This window comes from Ahaetulla prasina, chromosome 8, assembly GCF_028640845.1.
Source record: "Ahaetulla prasina isolate Xishuangbanna chromosome 8, ASM2864084v1, whole genome shotgun sequence".
NCBI lineage: Eukaryota > Metazoa > Chordata > Lepidosauria > Squamata > Colubridae > Ahaetulla > Ahaetulla prasina.
Window position 1 is genome coordinate 50,728,378 of NC_080546.1, and position 25,095 is coordinate 50,753,472.

Genomic DNA, 25,095 nt, shown 5'->3' on the forward strand with positions numbered 1-25,095 from the left:
AATAAATAAATAAATAAATAAATAAATAAATAAATAAATAAATAAATAAATAAATAAATAAATATTTTTGATTCATTCATATTTGATTGATTCATATTTTTATTTTTGATTCATTCATTGATTCATTGGAACACATTTCTTACATATCCTTACTATATGTATATGTTTGTGTGTTTCTAATAAAGAAAATAACTGAAATAGTGAAATTCATTTCAGCCAAGACTTATTTTACTATTATATCATCCTCCTTTCATATGCACCTCTACAACTGTCTGGTTTGGTTCTGCAACCCAACAAGAAAGACACAGACTTCAGAGGATAATTAGAACTGGGAAAAAAAAAACAATTACTATTAACCTGCCTTCCATTGAGGACCTGTATACTGCAGGAGTCAAAAAGAGGGTTGTGAAAATGTTTACAGACCCCTCACATCTCCTACCCTCAAAATGACACACTGCACACCAAAACAACTAGACAAAAGAACAGTTTTTTCGTGAACGCCATCACTCTGCTAAACAAATAATTCACTCAACACTGTCAAACTATTTACTAAATCTGCACTACTATTAATCTTCTCATTGTTCCCATCACCCATTTCCTTCCACCTATGACTATAACTTTGTGCTTATATCCTTACAATTTATACTGTAATTGATTGTTTCCTGATTGCTTAATTGTAGCCTATGACTATCATTAAGTGTTGTATCATTAAGTGTTACATTTGTACCCTATGACTATCATTAAGTGTTGTAAGTGTTGTACCTTGATGAAGGTATCTTTTCTTTTATGTACACCATATGCACCAAGACAAATTCCTTGTGTGTCCAATCACACTTGGCCAATAAAAAATTCTATTCTATTCTATTCTATTCTATTCTATTCTATTCTATTCTATTCTATTCTATTCTATTCTATTCACATTATAGATTTGTCTCTAGAGGATATATGTAATATGAGTGACTAAACCTTTTTTTTTCTTTTTAATGAGTCATCAACGGCGGCTCGGGAGTTCTTGGCTTCCATGACAGCCTTGGACCTGACCCAGTTAGTTAAGGGTCCCACTCACATCGGGGGAAACACTCTGGACCTGATTTTTGTCTCTGGACAGTGGTTGAATGATCTAGAATTAGGGGAGTTAGTCATTGAACCCCTGTCATGGTCAGATCATTCACTCCTTCGACTTGACTTTCGAACCGCCAACCCCCACCGCAGGGAGATGGGACCGACTTGTTGGTTCCGTCCCAGGCGCCTGATGGACCTGGAGAGGTTCCTGACGGAGCTTGGGCCATTTCCTGAGGATCTAGCTCACGGCTCATCGGAAGAACTGGTGGCCGCCTGGGAAAGGACGGCAGCTGGGGCTTTGGATCATGTCGTGCCTTTGCGGCCTCTGACCCGGCGCCGATCTCGACTAGCTCCTTGGTATTCTGAGGAGCTGAGAGAGATGAAGCACCAGAAAAGACGCCTAGAGAGTGATTGGAGGGCCAGTCGTTCTGAATCGGACCGAACACTAGTAAGGTCTCATATTCAGGCTTACCAAGTGGCGATACAAACGGCAAAATGGGAGTATTTTTCCGCTCTTATTGCATCGGCAGATAATCGCCCAGCCCCCTTGTTTAGGGTGACCCGCTCCCTCCTTTTACAGGGAGCACAGGAGGACCCCTTGCAATGACGTGCTGAGGATTTTGGACAATATCTGCACAATAAAATTGCTCAGATCCGGGATGGGCTGGACGCGGATTGGGTAGATTCGGATGGGACGACGGTGGTAGGTCTTGATGAGGTTATCTGGGAAGAGTTCGACGCGGTTGCTCCTGAGGACATGGACAGGATATTGAGGAAGCTTAAATTGACCATATGTTTATTGGACCCGTGTCCTTCCTGGTAAGTACTGGCTGTCCGGGAGGTTACACGAGGCTGGCTTCAGGGAATTGTCAACACGTCTTTGATGGAGGGTATCTTCCCCACCGCCTTAAAAGAGGCGGTGGTGAGGCCCCTCCTCAAGAAGCCCTCCCTGGATCCAGCTGCCTTAGAGAATTATCGTCCTGTCTCCAACCTTCGTTTTGTGGCGAAGGTTGTTGAGAGTGTGGTGGCGCAACAGCTCCCCCAGTACCTGGATGAAACTGCCTATCTGGACCAGTTCCAGTCCGGCTTTCGGCCTGTGTACAGCACGGAGACGGCTTTGGTTGCATTGGTGATTGATCTCTGGAGGGCCTGGGACAGGGATTGTTCCTCTGCCCTGGTGCTATTAGATCTCTCTGCGGCTTTTGATACTATCGACCATGGTATCCTGCTGCGACGGCTGGAGGGGTTGGGAGTGGGGGGCACCGTCTTTCGGTGGTTCTCCTCCTACCTCTCTGACCATTCGCAGACGGTGTTGGCAGGGGGCAGAGTTCGACCGCGAGGTGCCTCTGTGGGGTGCCACAGGGGTTGGTTCTCTCGCCTCTCCTGTTCAAAATCTATATGAAACCTCTAGGTGAGATCATCCGTGGTTTTGGGGTGCGATGTCATCTGTACGCTGATGATACACAACTGTACATTTCAACCCTTAACCACCCCAACAAAGCCGTTGAAGCGATATCCCGGTATCTGGAAGCCGTGCAGGTCTAGATGGGGAAAAACAGGCTTCGACTCAACCCCTCCAAGACTGAGTGGCTGTGGATGCCGGCTTCCCAGTACAGTCAGCTGACTCCATTGCTGACTGTAGGGGGTGAGACATTGGCCCCCATGGAGAGGGTCCACAATCTAGGTGTCCTCCTAGATGTACGGCTGTCTTTAGAAGAGCATATGACGGCCGTCACCATGGGGCTCCTCTTGAGGAGCACCCGGAGGCTCCAACTGGTCCAGAACTGTGCGGGTAGTAGAGGGAGCAACTCAAGGCTCCCATGTAACACCTCTCCTATGCAAGCTGCACTGGCTGCCGGTGGTCTTCCGGGTGCAATTCAAGGTGTTGGTTACTACCTTTAAAGCGCTCCATGGCTTAGAACCAGGTTATTTACGAGACCGCCTGCTGCCACCGATTGCCTCCCATCGACCAGTACGCTCCCATAGGGAGGGGCTCCTCAGGGTGCCGTTGGTCAGACAATGTTGACTGGAGACCTCCAGGAGGAGGGCCTTCTCTCTGGGACCTCCCGCCCTCTGGAATGAGCTACCTCCAGGGATTCGTTGACTCCCTGACCTCTGGACCTTTCAACGTGAGCTCAAGACATTTTTGTTCCACCGCGCAGGGCTGGCCTAATAATTTTAATGGAGTTTTTTATCAGAGTTTTATTAGAGTTTTAATTATTCTTAGCTAAATTGAATCAGTTTTTTAACAATGTTTTAATTTTTGTATTCTTGCTTTTTACATTGCTGTAAATAAATAAATAAATAAATAAATAAATAAATAAATAAATAAATAAATAAATAAATAAATAAATAAATAAATAAATAAATAAATAAATAAATAATATTACAGGCTGCTTTCCCTCAAAGAGAGGAGCAGAAAAGTAATTGGCAATGGAGCTGAAGGAAGTGATAATGTTGGATCAGGCTTCCACATGTGTAGAACGGAAGGTACCCTTTCCATAATTTATATATCCCTTTCTCTTTGGAGGATACTTTTCCTTTTTTAAAACAAACTGTAACATTCCTTCATATATCAGGCTGCCAAAGAATATAGCCCTTACTAAAAGGATGAGCAGATTATTTGCAAAGACATTGTGAAATGAGTCTGTAACTGAAGATCTTTATAAAGGCTAACTATGACATCAAGGCTACCTATTGGCTATCCCTTTATTATAGGAACCGTATATGTCCCTTGCTATTCTTATCTCCCCATCTCTTATTTTCCAAATATTGAAGCTCTGTGTATGTCCTTCCAATTACTGTTAATCCTCAGGAAACCTAGGATAAATATCCTATAGTTTACATTGTAGCTCTTGGAGTACATTTTGAGTTCCATTATCTTCTTTTGCTTTTTCTATGGGTTGCTCAGGGATAGAGGGATCTTGGTGCTCAATTAAGGAAAAAATATAAAGTCTTAAAATAAATATATCTTAGCTATTGAATTACTGCGTGCTAAGTCCCTTTTCTCAGCTGAATGATAGAAGAAGCAACCAGTATTTAAAGTTCACATTGGCAAAGCCACATATAGGAAAACTCCCAATCTCTGTAGATCTTTTATTCTTTCTTTATAGAAAAAGAAAATATGTGTTTAATGTGGAATGATGCTAAAATGTGATTATATTGTGTCATAATCTGAAAGCTAAAAGCACCAACTGCCTACTCAAGAGTAAGATTCACAAAAGCTGGTACAGTGTGTTAAATGAACTACAATGTTTAGTCTGGCCATATGGTTGTTGTCAATGGTTCTGTACAAATTACAGTGGTTTAGCACTGATGCACATTTTTAATGTGTTTTTAAAGCATTCTTGTTGGTGTTTACCGATACCATGTTGCGAAGATATGAAAAAAAAGTGAGACTGTTAGCCAGATTAATTGCTGATAAAAGACTCCAGGAATCCATTCGGCTTTGCTTCTAAAAATACCCAAACCCTTGAAAAAAAGAACATAACAAAGAAGAAAAAGAAATCAGATTTTCAAAAGACATCTCCACATTTGCTTTGCATCATCTTAGCCCATACTGGAAACAGACAAGTGCAGCCAAAGCCTTTGGCATTTTTTCAAATGTTTCCATAGTGAGCCAGTAGTTGATGTCAAATACTCATTTGGCTAACACATGATCTCTGCCTTCAATTCATTGTGGGTAAGGAGCCAAGATGCTTCTAACTGCTATTTCCAAGCCATTATTAATACCTGTCTTAACAAAACCTTTTTTAAAAAACAAGATTATAATTTCTTAAACAAACAAACAACAAGAAAAGGGAAATCCAAAAAGTGGAGGATTAACCAAACCATGGGGCTGGAGTCACAACACGAGCGGCAAATACTAGTTCAGTTAATTTTAAGAGGTCAAAGGAACTGTTCCAGTGGAACCATTTTTAAACTGTAATAACTTGGATAATAAAAGACTCTTAGATTATGTGAATTAAGTACTAATTTTCTCTTCAAATGATAAATACCTGCCTGATTTCAAATCTAATTCCCCCACAAACACAATTTTTTCATAGTCACGTTCCAGACTTATCTTTTTTTCTGTGATGTTTACTTATCTTTGGTCTAAAAGCCTTTAGCCATTTTAACCTTCAGGGCCTCAAAAAATACTTGGAAGGGAAAAAAAAGAATGAACTTTGTCTGTCTTAGAAGAAGATCATGTGTAGGTTAGAAGAAGAGCCAAGTCTTGATGTCTTGAGCACATTTTCACTCTGCAGTTGTTAAGGAGGGAAAACATTCCTCCCTTAAACATGACAGTCAGCCAGCTGGCCAATGCAGTCCTCCATATTTCAACCACAGTCAGTTGATCTATCATTCTGCAGAGAAAACATTAGATTTCCTCTCTACTGGCATGATGCTGCCCATCCTCTTGTCATGGTCATGGCCTCTTCTTCAAAGAGGCATGGAAAGCATATACACCAGGGGTGAAATGCTCCTGGTTCAGACCGGATTGGCTGATCTGGTAGCGATGGTGGAGGATGGTTCAGAGCAAAAATCCCTGCCCCCACATCCATGCCCACCCAATGATCGGTCGCCTGCTTCCCCGCTTGCTGCTTCTTTTAAAAAATGCTTTTAGATAGCTAATAGCTCAGATAGCTGAGTTGCCTGAACGTCAGAGCCCTTTTTCAAAAAAACTTTAGAAGCATTTTTTTTTACAATCTATTCGGCTAAATAGGTTGTAAAAAAATGCTTTTAAAAGTTAAAAAAAAGATCACGCGCCACAGTTGATCACACACACACCCTGCATGCTGTTCTACTTACCCCATGCCTCCTTTTGGCATGCACTGCGCGTGCACCTTGCATTTGGTACATGGTGCACACTGTGCACGTGCATGTGCAGCCAGCGAACTGGTATAAACCGCTGCAGATTTCACCACTGATATACACTTTTCCTGTCTGCTATAGTTTATTAGTCCTGCAGATGGGACCGAGCCTATGTGTTTAGTATAGACCACTTTACCTGACTCATTACCAACCCTAGGTTTATTATCCTCTGTTGATATGGTATGGAAAATAAAGGCTAAATTCAGTACTGCCAAGCAATTTTGATTTATCTTTGACGTTACATTTCTCTTTGTCTGTAGGCCTATGCTTTTGTGGCATGCAATGTGGACAGAATGATAGGAATATGATGTGGTACGTTAGCTGTGGCCGTAGATAGATGTGACCTTGGGCACAGTGTTTTAAACCGAACAGATGTCTGGAATCAGGCATTAGAGGAAAATACAACTATAATTATGGGTTCAATTGATAAAATAATCTTTTATCTGCAGTGCAATCATTGTATTGCAATAATCAAGTGGCATTAATTTTATCAAGTTAGTTTCTTATTGGAAGTATCCTGCTACAGTTAGAGAGTGCATAAGATATTGGATCAAATTTTGAATGTGGAATAAGAAATAATTATATTAATGTTTTCCATTATACCTTCCAATGCGTTATACAGAAAAAAGTTTGCTATGTTTGTGACCTCTACTTTCCTAAGTTGTCTGGCTTCCCACCACCACCACCACCACCACCACATTTCCCCTAGCTTTTAAATATTCCAATCAAGTTCATGATGGAAATAAAGACAGCATCAACTTGTGCTGTTTCTTGGAAGAAAAACAAATATAATTTGTGTTTAAACATCCTATAGGCTTGACCATAAGAAAAAGGAAAAAAAAATTAGTGGCTATAAATCAATATTCTTTGCAGTTGTCAATGAACACCCAAAAACATCTGAAAAATCTGGCTCAGATACCAAAATATTGCCTGTTCCAAGGAAATTTAGAATTTTTTTTTTAATGAGTGGGAGCTGAATATAATCTTAATCAAAAGACATTATTTTAGATGTTCAGTCCCTCACAATATTCAAAGTAACTCTGTAACACACTTACATCATGATCCTGGGTTCTGTAGCACAAGTTTAGACATTTTAAATAAGTGAAAGAGTGAAGATAAATTTGTCGATAGAACTGTATATCAAAACTGCCCTAAAAAAGCCGTCTCAGAATTCTGTGGGCTTTTATTCAGAAATCCTGGCAGAACTCTTCTGCACTGCATTCTTTCTAATACTTTAAAGCAGGGGTCTCCAATCTTGGCAGCTTTAAGCCTGGTGGACTTCAACTCCCAGAATTCCCCAGCCAGCTTTGCAGTGGTTGCCAACCTTTGTGGCTTGGCAGCTCAGCTGGAGGGGACAGGGGAACCTGGCCATGTGAGGGTTGGGCCAGTGCATGAGTGCATGTGTGTACCTGCAGCTCCAGTCACACAAGAGAGAAGAGAAGCCTTCAGGCTTCTTCGCACCAACAGCTTTTGCAAAGGGACAGAAGGCTTGAAGCAGCGTGAGATCACTCCCCTGAAGCCTTTCCTCTCTTTGCAAAAGCTTTTGGACTAATGCTCCAAAAGCAGATTGGGTATCCTGCATAGGCAGCCTCACTGAGTCAGCAAAGCTCTGCTCCACTTTTGGAGCATTAAGAGCAGGTGGCTTGGCAGCACAGCTGGGCGGGAGAGTGCAACCAGCCAGCCAGTGCACACGCACACCCACGTCTCCACTTACACAATAGAGAAGAGAAGCCTTTGGTGCACCACTTGCATGAGTGGGGCTGCACACACTCATGCACTGGCTTGCCTCTCATGCAGCCCAGTTCCAAATAGGCCACAGCCCAGGAGTGACCCATAGCCCAGGAGTTGAGGGAGTCCTGATTTACAGTTTTCATACAATTTACAGACCCAAAATTGAAACTTAGTACTAAGCTAAAGTCAACCAAACTATACTGTAGTTTTATGCGATATAAATCTCACCAATGAGTCATGGCTTAATAAAAAAAAATATTCCTCAGTTGAATAACCACTGTATTCAAGTAGAGAGCAAAGTGAAGAAAACATAATTCAAAGTGTTTGATCTGTAAAAACTACGGTATTTCACATGCAAAAATATTATTTTATTGAAAGATGAATCTGTAGATAAAAAAATTAACCTTTAAGATACCAAATATAGAAGGAAATGAAATGAACTATATTTGTGTTGTTGTTATTATTTATGCAATTTGAAAGGATATATGCAATTTGAATTTATATTCTTAACAGTGATCCAAAAGCTGACTACTCTATATAATCATACCCACTATGAAATCAGACCTCTATTCATTGTTCTCAATTCTCTAAGGCTCTTTTATAGCTTTGCATGGAAACACATGAGCTTAAATGCACAAATTGTTAAATAAAAAACATTCATATAGGGCTAAGATTCTGCTTTTAACTAAATTTGTAAATGTTATTTTTTAAAAAAAGAAATGTAGCATAGAATCAAAGATTGCATAAGGATTGGAAGAGATTTGGATATCATCTACCTAAGCGCCTGGCCATTCTATATCAGCCTTTTCCAAGGTCTGTTTCCAAAATTCCTTAGCCAATATAGACATTCTTGAAGACTACACGCCTAGAGTGCATCCAGATTGATAAAAGACTGTTCTGCATCATTTGAATAATATTAACAGACCATACAGATATTAAATAGAAATTAAAATTCAAAATAAAGCATTATTTTAAATCAGTACTGAAAAAAACATATCACAGAAATAGTGAAAAGGCAAAAAAGAAAAGAAAAAAGACCATAATCATATATCCTGTCAAAGCAATTTTAAATGGTTAGTGATTAGCACTTTAGTAGGAGTAGAGAGAGAGAAAAAATCAGCAAATTACTTCCAGTCCGCAAATCTTTTGGCTATAAGGTCATTATATGGATTATCATCCAAGAAGTTCAAAAGATTTCCTGAAGAATGTTTAACTAGCATGTTATTTAAGGCATATGCAGATCATTATTCTGGAAACAATGAAAATGTTGTGATTTTTGTTAAATCTAGTGAAATTCAAATCTTTGCCCTTCCTAATTAGTCTATTGTGTGTTGCAGATGGGAAAAGCAAGTGTAAAAGCTATTTGATTAGTGGTGTTTAGATCCCAGAAACTATATCATATCAATAAGTTTTTAAAACAGCATCGGTTTAATTTGTTTTGCAAAATTCAAAGGTTTGATTTCCCCCCCTCTCCATTCTTGCTGTTAGAAGGTTAATTGGTGATGGACTCAAGGCTGAATTAATTATTTACCTCTCCCAAAATGGGCATGAGGGAAATCTAAGTAATTTATATACTGTCGATATCATGATTAGTTTACATTTGACAATTTCCCAACCTCTTTGACAGCAACTGTCATACACTTTCCCATCCATTTCAAAAAGTGGATTAATTTCCCAGACATTAAGGGATAAAAATAATTTTAATCTAGGCATACATCCTGCCTACTTCTTGCTTGACTGATTAATCCATGATGAATCACCATTTCAATGTTTAAAGTTTAGATAAATGTCATAGAAGTGCTTTCTTTAAAAAAAAATCTAAGGGTTATAAGGTTGTAACAGGAGTGGTAATAAAAATATATAATTATATAATTGTATAATTATTTAGGAGCTTAGAAAACTAATTTTAGCCACCTATAGAAAACCTATATAAGATGTTTTACAGGTGGCATCTCCCACCCACAAGATTAGCTAAAATGAACAAAAACCTCTCACCGATGTGTTGGAAATGTAAGGCAACTCTAGGAACTTTTTATCATAAGTGGTGGGAAAGCCTGAAAGCTAGAGATTTTTGGCATCAGATAAAATGATGGCTGGAAGAGATATTAATTCAAAATACAGATTTAAAGCCATAACTTTTTCTATTGGGTATTACAAAGGACAAATATAATAAAGGAACAATATATTTAATGTTGCATATACTAACGGCAGCAAGATTGGTTTTTATGCAAAATTGAAAAAATAAAGACACACACACACACACACACACACACACACACACACCCGAAGAAGAGATAATAAATAAGATACTGACTTGTGCTGAAATGGACAGGCTGACTTTAGAACTCAAAGACAAGGGTGAAAGGGAATATTACAAAATCTGGAATAAAATGTATCAATGATTGGAGAGGAGGAGGAATATCGGGATAAAGGAATATTAATAAGTTGAGAGTTTGAAAATTTTTATGCTAGTATTCTGTGAGAGGTAGGAATGGTATTGGTATTGAAGTAATTTTCACAGACACAGAAAGAATTTATGTGTTTGAAATGTGATAGAGTGTATATACTTATATATCGAAGATGAATTCAACTTGTTGTAAGGTAAAACTTGATGGAAATGTTTAAACCAGAAAAGTCACACCATGTCTAATGTTTTTAATTGTATATATTTAATAAAAAACTTTTTAAAAATAAAAAAAATATTTAGGAGCTTTGGTGCTAAATTTGAAGATATGGTTTTAGTTGCTAAAGATATCTATATCCAACTACTTTGACATTTTTGTAAAGAAAACCACATGTCCATTAAGTTAATGAGTAAATTTCACTTTTCTTTTTTTAGAATAGGATGAAGTAATGTAAATAGATTTTTTATTGAGAAAAATATTAAGTGCAGATTCATAGTGGACAACAGATCTTCAAGAGTTCATTTCAATTATCAGGGTGTCTAACCTTTATTATTATTTTGACATAATCTCTGTAGATCGTTAAGTAGACCTAAGGTTTGAAGACTAGAGTCCAAAGTATAATGCCACATATATTCTTTTGTGCTCTTTTTGATATTGTTGAGACATATAAAATTAATATCTATGGTTGTGTGGATACTTTTCAAGCAAAATTCCTACTCTTCAGACTTTGCCATTTAGCACAATTCAGCAAAAAAATGCTCTCTCCAATTTTTTAAACAAAAAAAAAATGTCCAAAATGCAGAGAGGAATCATTCATTTCCAATAATCTCTATTTACATTTCCAGTAATATGAGCTGATCCTTACAAATTGGCAGACAAAATTGACCCTGGCAGCATTTCAGTCCACAGCTTCTGCAGCCATCATATCATCATCGTCATCATCATCATCCTAATACTGTCTAGTATAACTGCAAAAAATTACTTACCTCTAGTTTACAAGATGAGTAGCATAGGACCACAGGACCATCCTTCAGCATCGCTATTTTTCCACCAATATCTGCTTCTCAGGCAGATATTTCAAGCACCTTTCAATTTAAAGTCACCTTTGATTAAGCCATTTTTTTCCCTTTTTATCAAGGAATGCCAATCTACTTCTTAAAATAAAACCACTGTCTCATTTTTTCTAAATTATTTTAAGATGAAAAGAAACACTAAGACATCAAAGCAAGCCTGGGAAAAAAGACTAATTTTCCTATTTCAGATTGGGGTTTCAAAGTCATTTTCTATGTAGTGTTATTTCTTTGTCTAAAGTGAAAACAGAAGAACAAAAGAAAAGGCCACTTAGATCAAGTGAAAGATGTATCTTATCTAGAATTTTGATCACACAGATTCCTGTGGGAAGTCTATAAGGAGGGCAATGGATAAGAGTAGCATCCAACACATTTTCTCAAGAACAGGAAATCTGTTCAGAAGCTACTTCTGATCTTGGACATATACTTATTCATGATGTCTAATTAATTTATCTAATTAATGTAATCCCTCTAAAGAATTTTCCATGTAGTGAGCTGCTCAATGATAGCTGCAGCATTTCAATTCTCAAATGTCCTTCCCAACTCTCAACTATCTTACCCATGTTAAAAAATAGGAGTTATCTAATAGTAATAGCTACTGTATATAGTATTGGTTTCTAAGTCTATACTTTTTATTTATGTTTATGAAAGCTATGCCAAGCATTACAGTAATGACCCAGACCTACAGTATTACAGAGCTAAGTGCATATGTTACAAGGTTGTTTTCATAACATAAACTAATGATAAATCATATAAACCCTACCTTCTACACAGCTGACAATATGTTGGTCAGCTTCTTTATTTTTAAAAAACCTTTGGAACATTAGAACTCTGATTAATTTTTGCATTGTATAAAGTTGACAGCAGTAGATTTCCTTGAAAATAGGGTAATCAAAATGATGACATTTAGTATATGTTTGGCTGGAAGTTTCTGCAGTGATCTGGGAGTTTCGTGTTGCCATTTTCAATAAATTGGCAGCAATGGTCTCATATTTTTCTGTGGTACAGAAAGAGTATTATTTCTCTGAACGAAAAGTTCAACAGGTCCCTTAGGAAAGAGTCAGATTAGGCCAAATAAACCCTTTTAAAGGAAGTAATCTGGCACAAATTAAAACAGATATTTATTTCTAATCTAATGGCTATGGAGCTTCTGGGTTGAATCTTGTTGTGGCCAGCCAACAGAGCTGGCAGCAGATTCGGAGATTGAAGATGTTGGGGAGGAACAAAGGGGCAGTCCTGGAGTCTGGGGGAGGCTTGGATGAGGGCTCTGAGTCGGAGGCAAAGAGGGGGCCATGGCCATCTGATAGTTATTTGCTCCCTCCAGAGTCTGACATCAGCAAGGCAGAAGAGCAATGGGAGCCTGTTCCCAATGTGCTCATGCACAAAGCTGCCAGAAGACAAGAACAATTAAGAAACCAGGATCAACTTGGGAGTAAGGCTTGGAGATAATTGGCCCCTCCCATAAGACATAAAAGAGAAGCGAAGGGACATGAGCTTTTGCAGGAAGCAATTAGTTCATCTGGTCGGTCCAAGATTTGGAAAATTCTGTTTGACTGTGCTAAGTTTGGCCTTGCTCTGCGTTTGGCAATTAGTTATCTGGCAGTATTCCAGGGGAGTTAATTCTCACTAACAGATGAAATGATAGAAGGTGTTGAAGCTACAGGAACCTTGGGGGCAAGTGACCAAGCAATATTGGAATTCGACATTAAGCAAATACAAGTAGTAGAACAAAGTCAAACTAGAGTCTTGGACTTTAAGAGAGCTAATTTCAATAAACTTAGAGAGAGCTTGAGAAGGATTCAGTGGATGAGAATCCTCAGAGGGAAAACAACTCAAGAAGCTTGGGAAATTTTGAAAAGTGAGATTATAAAAGCGCAGTCTAGCACAATACCAATAAAGAAGAAAAATAATAGATCTCAAAAGAAACCAGCATGGATGCATAAAGAACTATCTGACAAATTGAAAGACAAAAAGGACAAATATAAAAAGTGGAAAGAGGGGCAAATAACTAAGGCAGAATATCAGCAAATAGCCCGAGCCTGTAAAGATGAAGTGAGGAAAGCTAAGGCTCACAATGAACAAAGGCTAGCGACAAAAGTAAAAAATAACAAAAAAAGCTTCTTCCAACATGTTAAAAACAAGAAAAAAGTCAAGGAAACAATTGGCCTATTGCTGGGAGAAAGTGGCAAGAAGATGACAAGCAACAGGGAGAAAGCAGATCTACTTAACTCATATTTTGCATCTGTCTTTACACAAAAGGAAAAAACAATCCAACCTATCAAAAACAGCACTACAAAAAACAGATTAGAAACACAAGTTAAAATAGGGAAGAAAATGGTAAGTGAACACCTGTCTAGCCTAGACGAGTTCAAATCACCAGGACCGGATGGATTACACCCCAAGGTTCTGAAGGAACTGGCAGACGTGATCTCAGAACCACTGAACTATATTGTTCTGTTTCCCTCCCCCTAATACTCCCAGCAAAGAGTCAGTCAGAGGCCTTCTTTTCTCCTTTTATTTACATAGATACATGTCCTGGCCCCGTCTACCCACGGGCCTGCCAAGTTTCTGGAGATAACGAGGAAATTATAGATGAGGCCAGAATTACTCACAAATATATTCTTCCCTCCATTGAGACAGTTAGCTCGCGCCAATTCATTGCTTTGTCCAAGACAAAAAACCAGGAAGTCCTGCCTCCTATTTATAGTCTCTGCAGATGTCACTGCATGACAATTATGACTTGGCTTTGTCCCTCTTCTCTTCCGCTGCTGCGTACGCCGATCACGTCTACGTAATCTTGCATCACTCCAAAACTGTTCTTGGGGCGTTGCCAAATCAGAAGGAGGCTCCAGGGAATCAGGCTTTGCCGGCCCCTCCTCCTCCCTTTGAGTGGGTGCCAGGGAGGGAAAGGGCTCAAGAGAAGCAGGGCTGGCCAGGTCTTCTCCCTCACTTTCTGAATCATCCGAGTCCAGGAGTCCGGGTCCAGGAACCTGGGTCACAACATATATCTTTCAAAGATCCTGGAGCACAGGGGAGCTGCCAGAGGACTGGAAAAGAGCTGATGTAGTTCCCATCTTCAAAAAAGGGAAAAAAAACAGACCCAGGAAACTACAGACCTATCAGCCTGACCTCAATACAGGGGAAGATTCTAGAAAAGATAATCAAGCAACGAATCACCAAACACCTAGAAGCAAACAAAGTAATAACCAAAAGCCAACATGGGTTTGTCAAAAACAGATCATGCCAGACTAATCTTATCGCATTCTTTGACAAAATGACAAAATTAGTAGACCAGAGGAATGCTGTCGATATAATTTACTTGGACTTCAGTAAAGCATTTGATAAAGTAGACCATAACCTACTACTAGATAAAGTAGAAAAATGTGGGTTAGACAGCACCACCACCAGATGGATTCGTAACTGGCTGACCAACCGCACTCAACGTGTAGTCCTCAACGGAACTACATCCACATGGAGGGAAGTATGCAGTGGAGTACCCCAAGGCTCTGTTTTAGGCCCAGTACTCTTCAACATCTTCATCAATGACTTGGACGAGGGGATAGATGGGGAACTCATCAAATTTGCAGATGACACCAAGCTGGCAGGAATAGCCAACACTCCAGAAGATAGGCTCAAGTTACAGAAAGATCTTGACAAACTTGAACATTGGGCGCTATCTAACAAAATGAAATTCAACAGTGAAAAAAGTAAGGTTCTACATTTAGGCCAAAAAAACAAAATGCACCAGTACCGTATATGTGGTACCTTGCTCAATAGTAGTACCTGTGAGAGGGATCTTGGAGTCCTAGTGGATAACCATTTAGATATGAGCCAGCAGTGTGCAGCAGCTGTTAAAAAAGCCAACACAGTTCTGGGCTGCATAAACAGAGGGATAGAATCAAGATCACGTGAAGTGTTAGTGCCACTTTATAATGCCTTGGTAAGGCCACACTTGGAATATTGCATCCAGTTTTGGTCTCCACGATGTAAAAAAGATGTTGAGACTCTAGAAAGAGTGCAGAGAAGAGCAACAAAGATGATTAGGGGACTGGAGGCTAAAACATATGAAGAACGGTTGCAGGAACTGGGTATGTCTAGTTTAATAAAAAGAAGGACTAGGGGAGACATGATAGCTGTGTTCCAATATCTCAGGGGTTGCCACAAAGAAGAGGGAGTCGGGCTGTTCTCCAAAGCAGCTGCGGGTAGAACAAGAAGCAATGGGTGGAAACTGATCAAAGAAAGAAGCAACTTAGAACTAAGGAGAAATTTCCTGACAGTTAGAACAATTAATAAGTGGAACGACTTGCCTGCAGAAGTTTTGAATGCTCCAACACTGGAAATTTTTAAGAAAATGTTGGATAACCATCTGACTGAGATGGTGTAGGGTTCCTGCCTAGGCAGGGGGTTGGACTAGAAGGCCTCCAAGGTCCCTTCCAACTCTGTTGTTATGTTATGTTATGTTATGAGTTAAGGTGAGTCTTTATAAACATTCCCCTGAAAGACTGTTTGTGAAGCCTTTCGGACTGTGAATGATAATAATTCACAGCTCTATGAATAAAAGAGATTTGCCAGGACTAAGATTGTGCTTGATACTTTCTAAGGAAGCCTAGATCAGAACAAATCTCAAGACTAACCACTAGGAACTTTGGCTGAAGATTCTGCTTTCAGGAAAACAAATGTCAACAAAGATAGAGTCCTGTAAAGAGTCCTGTCACCTGAAAGGCCTTTTCTTCACCACAGTTTTAAACTGCTTATTTCCTGTGTCCAACAAAGATGAAAAGGAAATCCTTTTCAAGATTTCTGGAATCTGGTGGCATAATGGTTAAAGTGCAGTACTTCAGGCAAACTCTGCCCACAGCAGAGTTTGATTTTGATAGGTCTCAAGGTGGACTCAGCCTTCCACCCTTCTGAGGTTGGTAAAATGAAGATCCAGGTTGTTGGGGGAAATATGCATATAATATTTCTACATTTAAATTGCCCAGAGACAGTTGTAAAGTGCTATGGGGCTAAAGTGCTATGGATGTATAAGCCTAAATGCTATTACTATAATCCACCATCTGCAGGATCTTTTTCTGGTAATGAAATAAAGTTTACTATTCTTGTCTCCATTTCTCTTATACATCCCTATACAATTACAATAGAGCTAGAGGGGACCTTGAAGTTTTTTATAATCCAACCCCCTGTTCAAGCAGGAGACCCTATATCATTTCAGATAAGTGACTGTCCAGTCTCTTCTTAAAAACTTCCAGCAATGAAGCAGCCACAACTTCTGAAGGCAAGATATTGCACTGGTTAATTGTCTCAGTGTTAGGAAGTTTCTCCTCAATTATAGGTTGCTTCTCTCCTTGATTAGTTTCCATCCATAGTTTCTTGTCCTGCCCTCTGGTAAATAAGTTGACCCTCTCCTCTTTGTGGCAACCTCTCAAATACTGGAATACTGATATCATGTCCTCACTAGTCCTTTTCTCTAGACTAGCCAAACCCAATATAATTTCTTTTGTAGCTTATAGCAATAATCATAGTGTTATGCTGCTCATTAAAATAGGATTTCTTATTTTAATCTGAATGAATCTGATTCTGTGACTGTTCAGAGAAAAAAACTTTGTGTATACCCCACAAAATTGCATATCTGGTAGGGGTCTCTCAAGTACACATCTTTTTGGTTCTGGGCAGGTTCTTATCTTTACTTTGCAAAAACAACAATAATAAATTCTCCATTCCAGCTTTCACATTTTAAGAATGAACATGTATAAGCCCTTATGCAAAAGTTTTGATTGATGAGCGGATTTCAAAATAGATTTGTTAGATATATCCCACACATTTTTCTTCAGTTAGGTTAACTTTGCAAGTCAGGTAAGGAGGCAGAAAACTGTGCTGGTTACTATGATACCATCATAAATTAATTTTACAACTTTTTTAACATTTTACCTATTTCTACATATGCAACTCTGTCTTTGATTTATTATATTTGTGACCATGACTAAAAAAGCATTGCAAAGTTTCAAAAATCAATTATATTTTAGAAGGTTAACAATTCAGAAAAAGTTACAGATTTTTGAAAAAGCAATCACAGTTGCCCTTTACCTTAATGTTTACATTATAGTTTTCATTATATGCATATTTTGTTTGTTTAACAAGGGGACAGCCAATTTGAATGATGTCTAAGAATGCATTTTCCCTTTATTTTCTGTTGAATTTATGATGGACTAATGATACTAAATTAGTATATTGGATTAACATAGCCACAAGTTGCTTTTACACTATAATTTTTTTTTAAAGTAAACATTCTGACAGGTCTTATGTTTCCAAGTGGAAAATGCATTTGATAGATGATTTACTCTCACGCTGAGCTGAAGTAATTTTATGTTATGTGACAAAGTTTGCATAGTAGTATACATCTGAAGGAAATTCTAAATGACAATCAATTCTAAACAGACCGATAAGTAGTCCTTAACTTTCATTTCATTTCATAAAACTTCAAAGTTATGATGAGACTGTAAAAAAAGAACCATCCTCAAAATTATAACCATCACACACGTGATTACAATTTACGACTTTCCCCGCCAGTTTCCAACAAGCCAATTCAAAGGCAGAAGCCAAATTTGCTAAAAACAACTGTACTGTTCACTTATCTAACAACCCCAGTGATTTCCTTAATGATGGCAGCAAAAAAAAAATGGTTGTAAAATCAAGTGAATATCAAATGTGATATCTCACTTAATGACCATCCTGGTTAAAGATGAATTTACCAGTTCCAATTATGGTCCTAAGTCAAGGACCACCTGTATCCTGCAGGATAACCCAAAGAAAATTTACTATGAGAATATTATTGCAACTGTTATGTATGCTCTGAATATTTTCTTTTTGTTGTTTAATATTTTAGAGAACTTCATAGCTACACTAAGTTTGTGAAGATAAGACTTCCCTAATAGTAAAGCTTCCATTCTGTTTGGATTCTAATGTATGCTTTTGCAATATGTTAAGCACTTGGTGTAATCAAACTTCTTATGAGTTTCAGCATTGTGGTTTTAGGAAGATGCTAGGAAATGAACTGTACTGCTTGCTGTGTGTCAAAATCCAGCAGAGCTAGAACAAAAGATGCCAAATAATTTCCCCATGGATTGCATTTAAAATAGTTTCCATTCCATTGAAGATTGTAACTGCAGAGAGATTAGCATTAAATAAAGAGTTTGCTTTCCTTCAGTCAGAAACAAATGCACTATGTATCAAAAAAAAAAAGGATGCAACTGAATGTTCCATACAAACAGTAATGACTGTGTTTAAAAAAAAAGAGTTTGCAGCAGTAAAATTTGTTTGCAAAAGAATTCAGTTAGGTTAATTTGTATTAGCATAAACTGACAGCAGAAGCCCCTTAAACAAAATGCCGTATAAATTAGAGAAAGATTCATACAAAGACTGTGTCAATTAGGAGAGCTTGACAATACAAATTGAATTTTCTTAAAATAAAAAAGCTCTTCCAAAGCTGCTAGAATGGACTCTTGTCCTACAAATGCAAATAGTAAGGTAGAGTGGACTTTCTTTCCTAAATTTAATATCATCAAGAAGAATCAGGGACATCCAGGTCTTGACTTTGAACCTTTAAAATTCAGTTTGAAAGTCTCCAGTCTTATAGAAATCTATCTAGGATACATCACTCTAACCAGTGTTAATTTCCTTTGACCCAAACTTCCTCTGATGAAATAATCCCCGAACGTTTGCTATGTCTAAAGGATCAGAGCACAGACAGAGCTAAATGTAGATTTCATTTTCAGATTAATATGGAGAGGTGACACAATAGAATAATCCCTCTTAATGAACTCAGTGATTATGTGGAGAAGGGTCTGGGTCATGCTTGCTCTGGGCAAAGCTAATCCTTGTTTAATCCTCTAATTGCCTGTTCCTTCTCTTGAGAAGGACTTCTTGACTTTCCTCTATACTAGATTCTACGTAATAGAAGAATGTGTAACATCTGAAAATGCCTATATAACTTGTATCCTACTGACATATATCTAACCCTGGGTACACATTTTTTTCTAGGCCTGCAATCATTTGGCCTTGGAATAATATATTGAAGGCATTTTGTTTGGAGTACAAAATCTATAATGATTTACATTAACCTAGAACCTTAAGTGTTCATATGAACATTCTTTAGTTACTTATTCATTATTTTCCCTTTCAGTTGTGCTAAGATTACAATTTCATATAAACTTTTGGCAGCCTCTACATGACACACCCAAAGTTTACAAGGAAGAATGTGGCTCAGCAACTAAAAGTTGCATTCCTCTGATGTGAAATTAATTTCCAATGTCATATCACCTCATTTCTCAACTACAGATATTAGAGTTTTAGCCCAGGACACATTTTAAGATTTGCTCTAGAAGTTTCCTCAAAGTCATTTAACTGGTAGCATCATGAGGATAAGGGTATAGCAAATAATTTAAAAAAAATCCCATTACATTGGAACACTTCTTTTATATTTGTGTTCTAGTGCTGCACACAAGGATGTAAAGAGTGGCTCTTGTGTTGTGACATTATAATGCTACTTTATAATTCTGACAGGTCTTGACACAAATCAACACATACAGTTTCCCAATACCCAAAGATAAACATTCACCATCAATAATAATAGAGGTGAACTAATCACTTGATTCATATGCCTGGAAAAACAGCCAGGTCTTCAATGCCTTGTGAAAGGTTAACAAGGTTGGGGCTATCTAAATTACTGAGGAAATAGTGTTCCACAGGGAAAGTGCTGTCACTGAGAAAGAAGCTCCCAAAGATGTCGTTGTTTAATAGAAGAGACCTACAGTATATCCTCTCTGCTAGAACTGGTGGGGCAAGCAGAAACAATAAGAAAAAGATTGCCTCCCAAGCATCTTGGTGACATGCCAGGGAGAGCTTTATACCATTTTCCCCAAAAAATAAGACCCTGTCTTATATTTTTTTGAAACCTGAAATAAGCCCCATCAGATTTGCTCCGCATTTAAATGTTTTCGAGGAGGGCTTATTTTGGGGGGAGGCTTATTTTAGTGCATGCACTCAAAAGCCCGATTGGGCTTATTATCAGAGAATGTCTTATTTTTGGGAAAACAGGGTAGGTGATTACCAGCACCTTGAATTGGTCATGGGAGATGCAGTTTATGCTCCATATGCCTAACACCCAAAACTGACTGCCCTGCTGCATTTTTGACCAGCTGTAGAATACACTTACATAAATATACTGTCAACAATTCCAGGTAGTTCAGATGAGCTCTAACACTATCTTTATTGTAAGTTTTCAGTATCAGAAAGTTGCAAGTCTGAAAGCATTTCTCTCCTCCTTTACTTTCACCTTACAGGAAACTAGGGAGGGATGAGGGAATCTTCTGTGGGATGAGACAATTATCTAATCTGTAGCTCTTCCTCAAGTCTCTCAAATTATTCCCACGTACCATCACGCGCGCACACACACACCCCTGTACAGTTTTATTACTATTTACTTGTGTTCATATTTTATACTGAGTAAGCACTACAATTTATGTTATATACAATATCTTTTAACTTTCATTCATATAATATATTCATGAATTAGTATTACCCCAATATAATTCTTTCCTGGGTACTCTTTGAGACACATACTTAAGCAAATGTATTTTGTTAATTTAACACTAACTGGTTTAAAGTAATTCAATCATGAAAATCTATTTGCAATATATCTATACTTCAAATCTATCTTTTCATTGTAAAGTAAGACTTTATTGGAACAGGACATATAATTGCAATGAATAAATCATCCTTTAAATGTCAGGCAGATTGACAGTGGCAAGAAAATGTCTGCTTTATTGTTGTTGTTTTAGCATACAGTTATTTTGAAGACATGATGCCAGACGTTGGATGTGCCTATCAAGTATGACTTTTGTATTCACTTTAATATAATGACATCGAAGATTTAAATAATTTATTGACAATTGTGGGTCATAGGGCAAAAATAGAATACTTTCTTTCACATGGGAATGTAGTGTCAGTATTGCAAAAGCTGACTGGCTAACATTTTGTAGAAATATAACGATATAATTTTCCAGTGCTATATGAAGATATCAACATTTAGGACTATATTTTTAGCAAAAAGTAGGTGCGCCGTCACTGTCATGGAACTGCTGTGACATGGATTTATGAGAAGGGGCCTATGAGCACTTTTGTAAAGGACAAGCTACAAATGGATATAAAAATACTGATCTACTTTCTAAAGTAGAGGTCTTCAAAGTTGGCAGCTTTAAGACTTATGGACTTCAACTCCCAGAATTCTCAAGCCAGCTGGCTGGAGAATTCTGGGAATTGAAGTCCACAAGTCTTAAAGCTGCCAAGTCTGGGGACCCCTGTTCTAAAGCTTTGAAGTAACGTAAAATGAAAAGTGAAGGTGAGGCAATTTAAGAGAAGGATTTCTACCACTGTTTAATCTAAAATGGGAAAGATTGCTACCTACTGTAGCCTCTGTAGGAAAAAGATCCGTAAGCTTGACATAAATCAGTGGTCTAACTTGGAATATAAGAGCTCCACTTGTTCAACATCACAGTTCATTAGGGGCAGACCTATTGATTCAAGCCAGGCTGATCACAGGAGCTTCATTTTAGAAATGAAGGGTGGTTACCAAATAATGGATCCACCTGGATTTTGTTTTTTTGCATAAAACGTCGGTTTTAATTTTGATTTAATTGGTCCAACAATTGTTATTCCAGGTGTGATTTCACTACAATATCCTTGTTATCACCTTGTTATTATTGCTTTATATTTTTATATTAGAAACTGATTTGGGAATTTGTATCCAACAACAGTGCTGAAAAACAAGAAATAAAACTTCTCATCCATTATAATGTTATTTTCCAAGGTGGAAACTAAATGTTAAACAATGCATCAGTAGCTAAAATGGTTTCAGGACAGCTCCCTGAACAAATTTTTCTGGTCTCTTCTAAGCCTGACTTGTGACAGCCATGCCTAAACAGGGTCGTATAAATGTTTAAATACAGAAATAAGGCAGCTAGATCAATTCCATAATTCTAGTCTCTGTACAATTGTCTGTCCCACAGCATGGTTTTCTTGGAATGTTATTCATGAAGTCATCAAATGAAATCAAGCTTTGTTGTGGCAATGTATTAGAAAAGCTATATCCTATCTTAAAGTATTTTCTGCCAGTGCAATAAATCACAGATGGAGCTGTAAGCAGAGACAATATAAAATGGAAAATTATAAAATATAAAAATCTTGTCTACAGTTGGTTTTAATGGTATGTCATCTGCATCCAAAATAGAGACTGGCTTAAGAGGTTCTAAGCTTTAAAACTCTTGGCAAAATACTACGGCACAATTGAAACAAAAGTAGTATTTGCATATGCGGTGATTTGCTCTTAAATCTGATGTCTGAATTGACATTGCTTTCTCTACTCTATTTATTGTAATATCAAGATAAGAATGATTATTGTAGTCTTATAATAAAGTTGAGAAGTATTGCTTTGGTTGGGTAGTACTGGTTGGGTAGTACTGGGTTTTTATGACAATTGCCTACAGTTTCTTTTGTCTTGGTCAAATGCCCAGAAATATTGAATAAAACCAATAAAACTCATAATCAATATTTTTTTTTCTTGTTCGTAAGTTCCATGTGAATAATATGTTACTTTGGTTGGAAAATATTATCAGTTGTCATCTTGTTTGATTGACAAGTTTTCATGTAATCAAGTAATAAGTACATACTCAAGTACAGTATATTGGGGACTATTCGAATTATGGAAACAGTAATACAATAAATAAGGAAAATGTTATTAAATTTGTTATTGTTGTATGTGTGTTTATTGTTTTTAACATGTATTAAGATTGAACCACAAAAATTGAAGCTAAATCCAACCAATCATTAACAATTTTAATCAACCAGTTTTAATATTATATATCCTTTTCTCCAGTTCATACAAACTACTAGATGTTTTTATTTATATCCCAAGAAGAATTCTTTACCTGTACAGCAGTGGTAACACTATTAGTGATGATCGCATAAGAATCAAATCTGTGATTTAAAAATTCTTGTGTGTCTGAATATTCATTTGGAATCAGAATGGGGGCTTGAAATTATTAAATTTTTATGCTGCCTGACTCCCAATGACTCTGCATGGTTTTCCCTTGTAGAAAGAAAGAGAAACCAAAGGGCCCAAGCATCTCTTCTCTCCAGATGTCATGGTATGTGGAATTTGGGACTACATTGCTGAAAATGCACAGAGAAACTCAACTACCAACTTCAAAACAAGAGTGGCCACCATATGCTTGCAGCACTCAAACTATTTGAAGCTAAGCCAATAGCACAACTTCTTAACTGGACCCAACTTTATTTTATTAGAAATTATTCAAACCAAGTTTTTCAGATTGCTCCTTCCACTCTCAAAATGTGCTTCTAATTTCTAATGTCATTATTATGAAAGGGGAGACTAGAGTAAGGGTTGACCATACTCAACTATCCTTCCCCCCTCCCCCTTGTCCTTGCTCTATTAACCATGAGAAATTATTTTCAGTCCACAGGAGAAAAGACAGTGGCAACCAAAATCTCATGCTTGGTCTTCTTTCCATTTCTGCTCAGCATGGGATATGAGCTGGCTAATGCACTCATTAAATAGATGTAGCAGACTAAGAGTGCCAATTGGACCTAGCCAAGCCCCAACTTTATTGCCAGTGAATCCAGCTGGTAGGTTCCCTGCCCTATGTCATACATACTTAATCCTGAATTACCTAATTACTGGAAGGCATTTACTCTTGCACAATGTTATGTCTTTCCCTCAGTTATCTTTGAAGGTTGATACAAGATCTCCACCCTGGAGAAACAATTCCTGTGACTTTAGACACATAGAAGCAACATAACATGTACTTCTCCAATGCTTGCATTTCAGAGACATTTGTACTAGTCTTATCTCAGCATTATTGCATAAATACCCAGGACAATTTGACACTTGCCTGCTGCTTTTAGATACAACTCTGCTACAACATATAATGTTGTCAGATTGTGTGTAGCAGCACTTGAAATCCATCAGAAGATGACCTGTTCATCATTCTACAGTGCTCTGTATTGTGATAGATCTGTGTTTGCCATGCTCCCTTACACTTATCTCTTGCTTCTATTCCCTCCTTTTAAATACATTTGAGATTTTATTGGTTTTGGGTTTTATACAGTACGTTTTAGCTTTTGAAATGTAATGTTTGACTTTGATGCTTTTAAATTCTTTCCTCCACCTTTCTGATCTTTGACTATAATAAAGATTTGATATACAATTTGACTCGATTTGATTTGATAGTAGGTGGAAATGACCATGGGATACAGATGGAAGAGCCACAAATTAGGCAATTGTCAAACAAGTGGCAACAGAACTCATAGAAGGCATGGAGGCACAACAACTATCTCAGAACGGCTTGTTGCGCTGTAAAATAAAGGGGAAAGACATGTACTTTCAGAGTTGCAAGAGTCCCTTAATGGAAACTTACAATCATGTTAGAGCCAGTACTTTGGGATGTACTTTTTGTATGGACTACCTTGCAAGGTTGACATCAGGCTATCCCAAAGATGGGGCATATAAAGAAATTGCTCTTAAAACACATACACACATAAAGGCAATGAGAAGGAAGGAAATTATATTCAGGGGAGAGCAGAATGAAATCTTTGTTCTCCAGCTGCCACTGCAATAAATGCTAGTAGTAAATTCCTCACTTAAAATCAATAGGGTTAAGAAAAAGCCTTCCCTTAGTTCCAAGGGGAGTTGTTACCCTCTCTAAATTTCTCTGGCATTGAAGGAAATAGGAACTTTTAGTGGTGCTACAGCAGGAATTGGAATGCTTAAATCCTTTCATCCTGTAGAAAGCCTTCTGCATCTCCCATGCCTGCTTGATGCTTAATTCAAAAGCATTGTGATTTTCAAGCATGTTATTAGAATCATGCACTTCAGTATTGGAAGTCTAGTTCCATGTGTT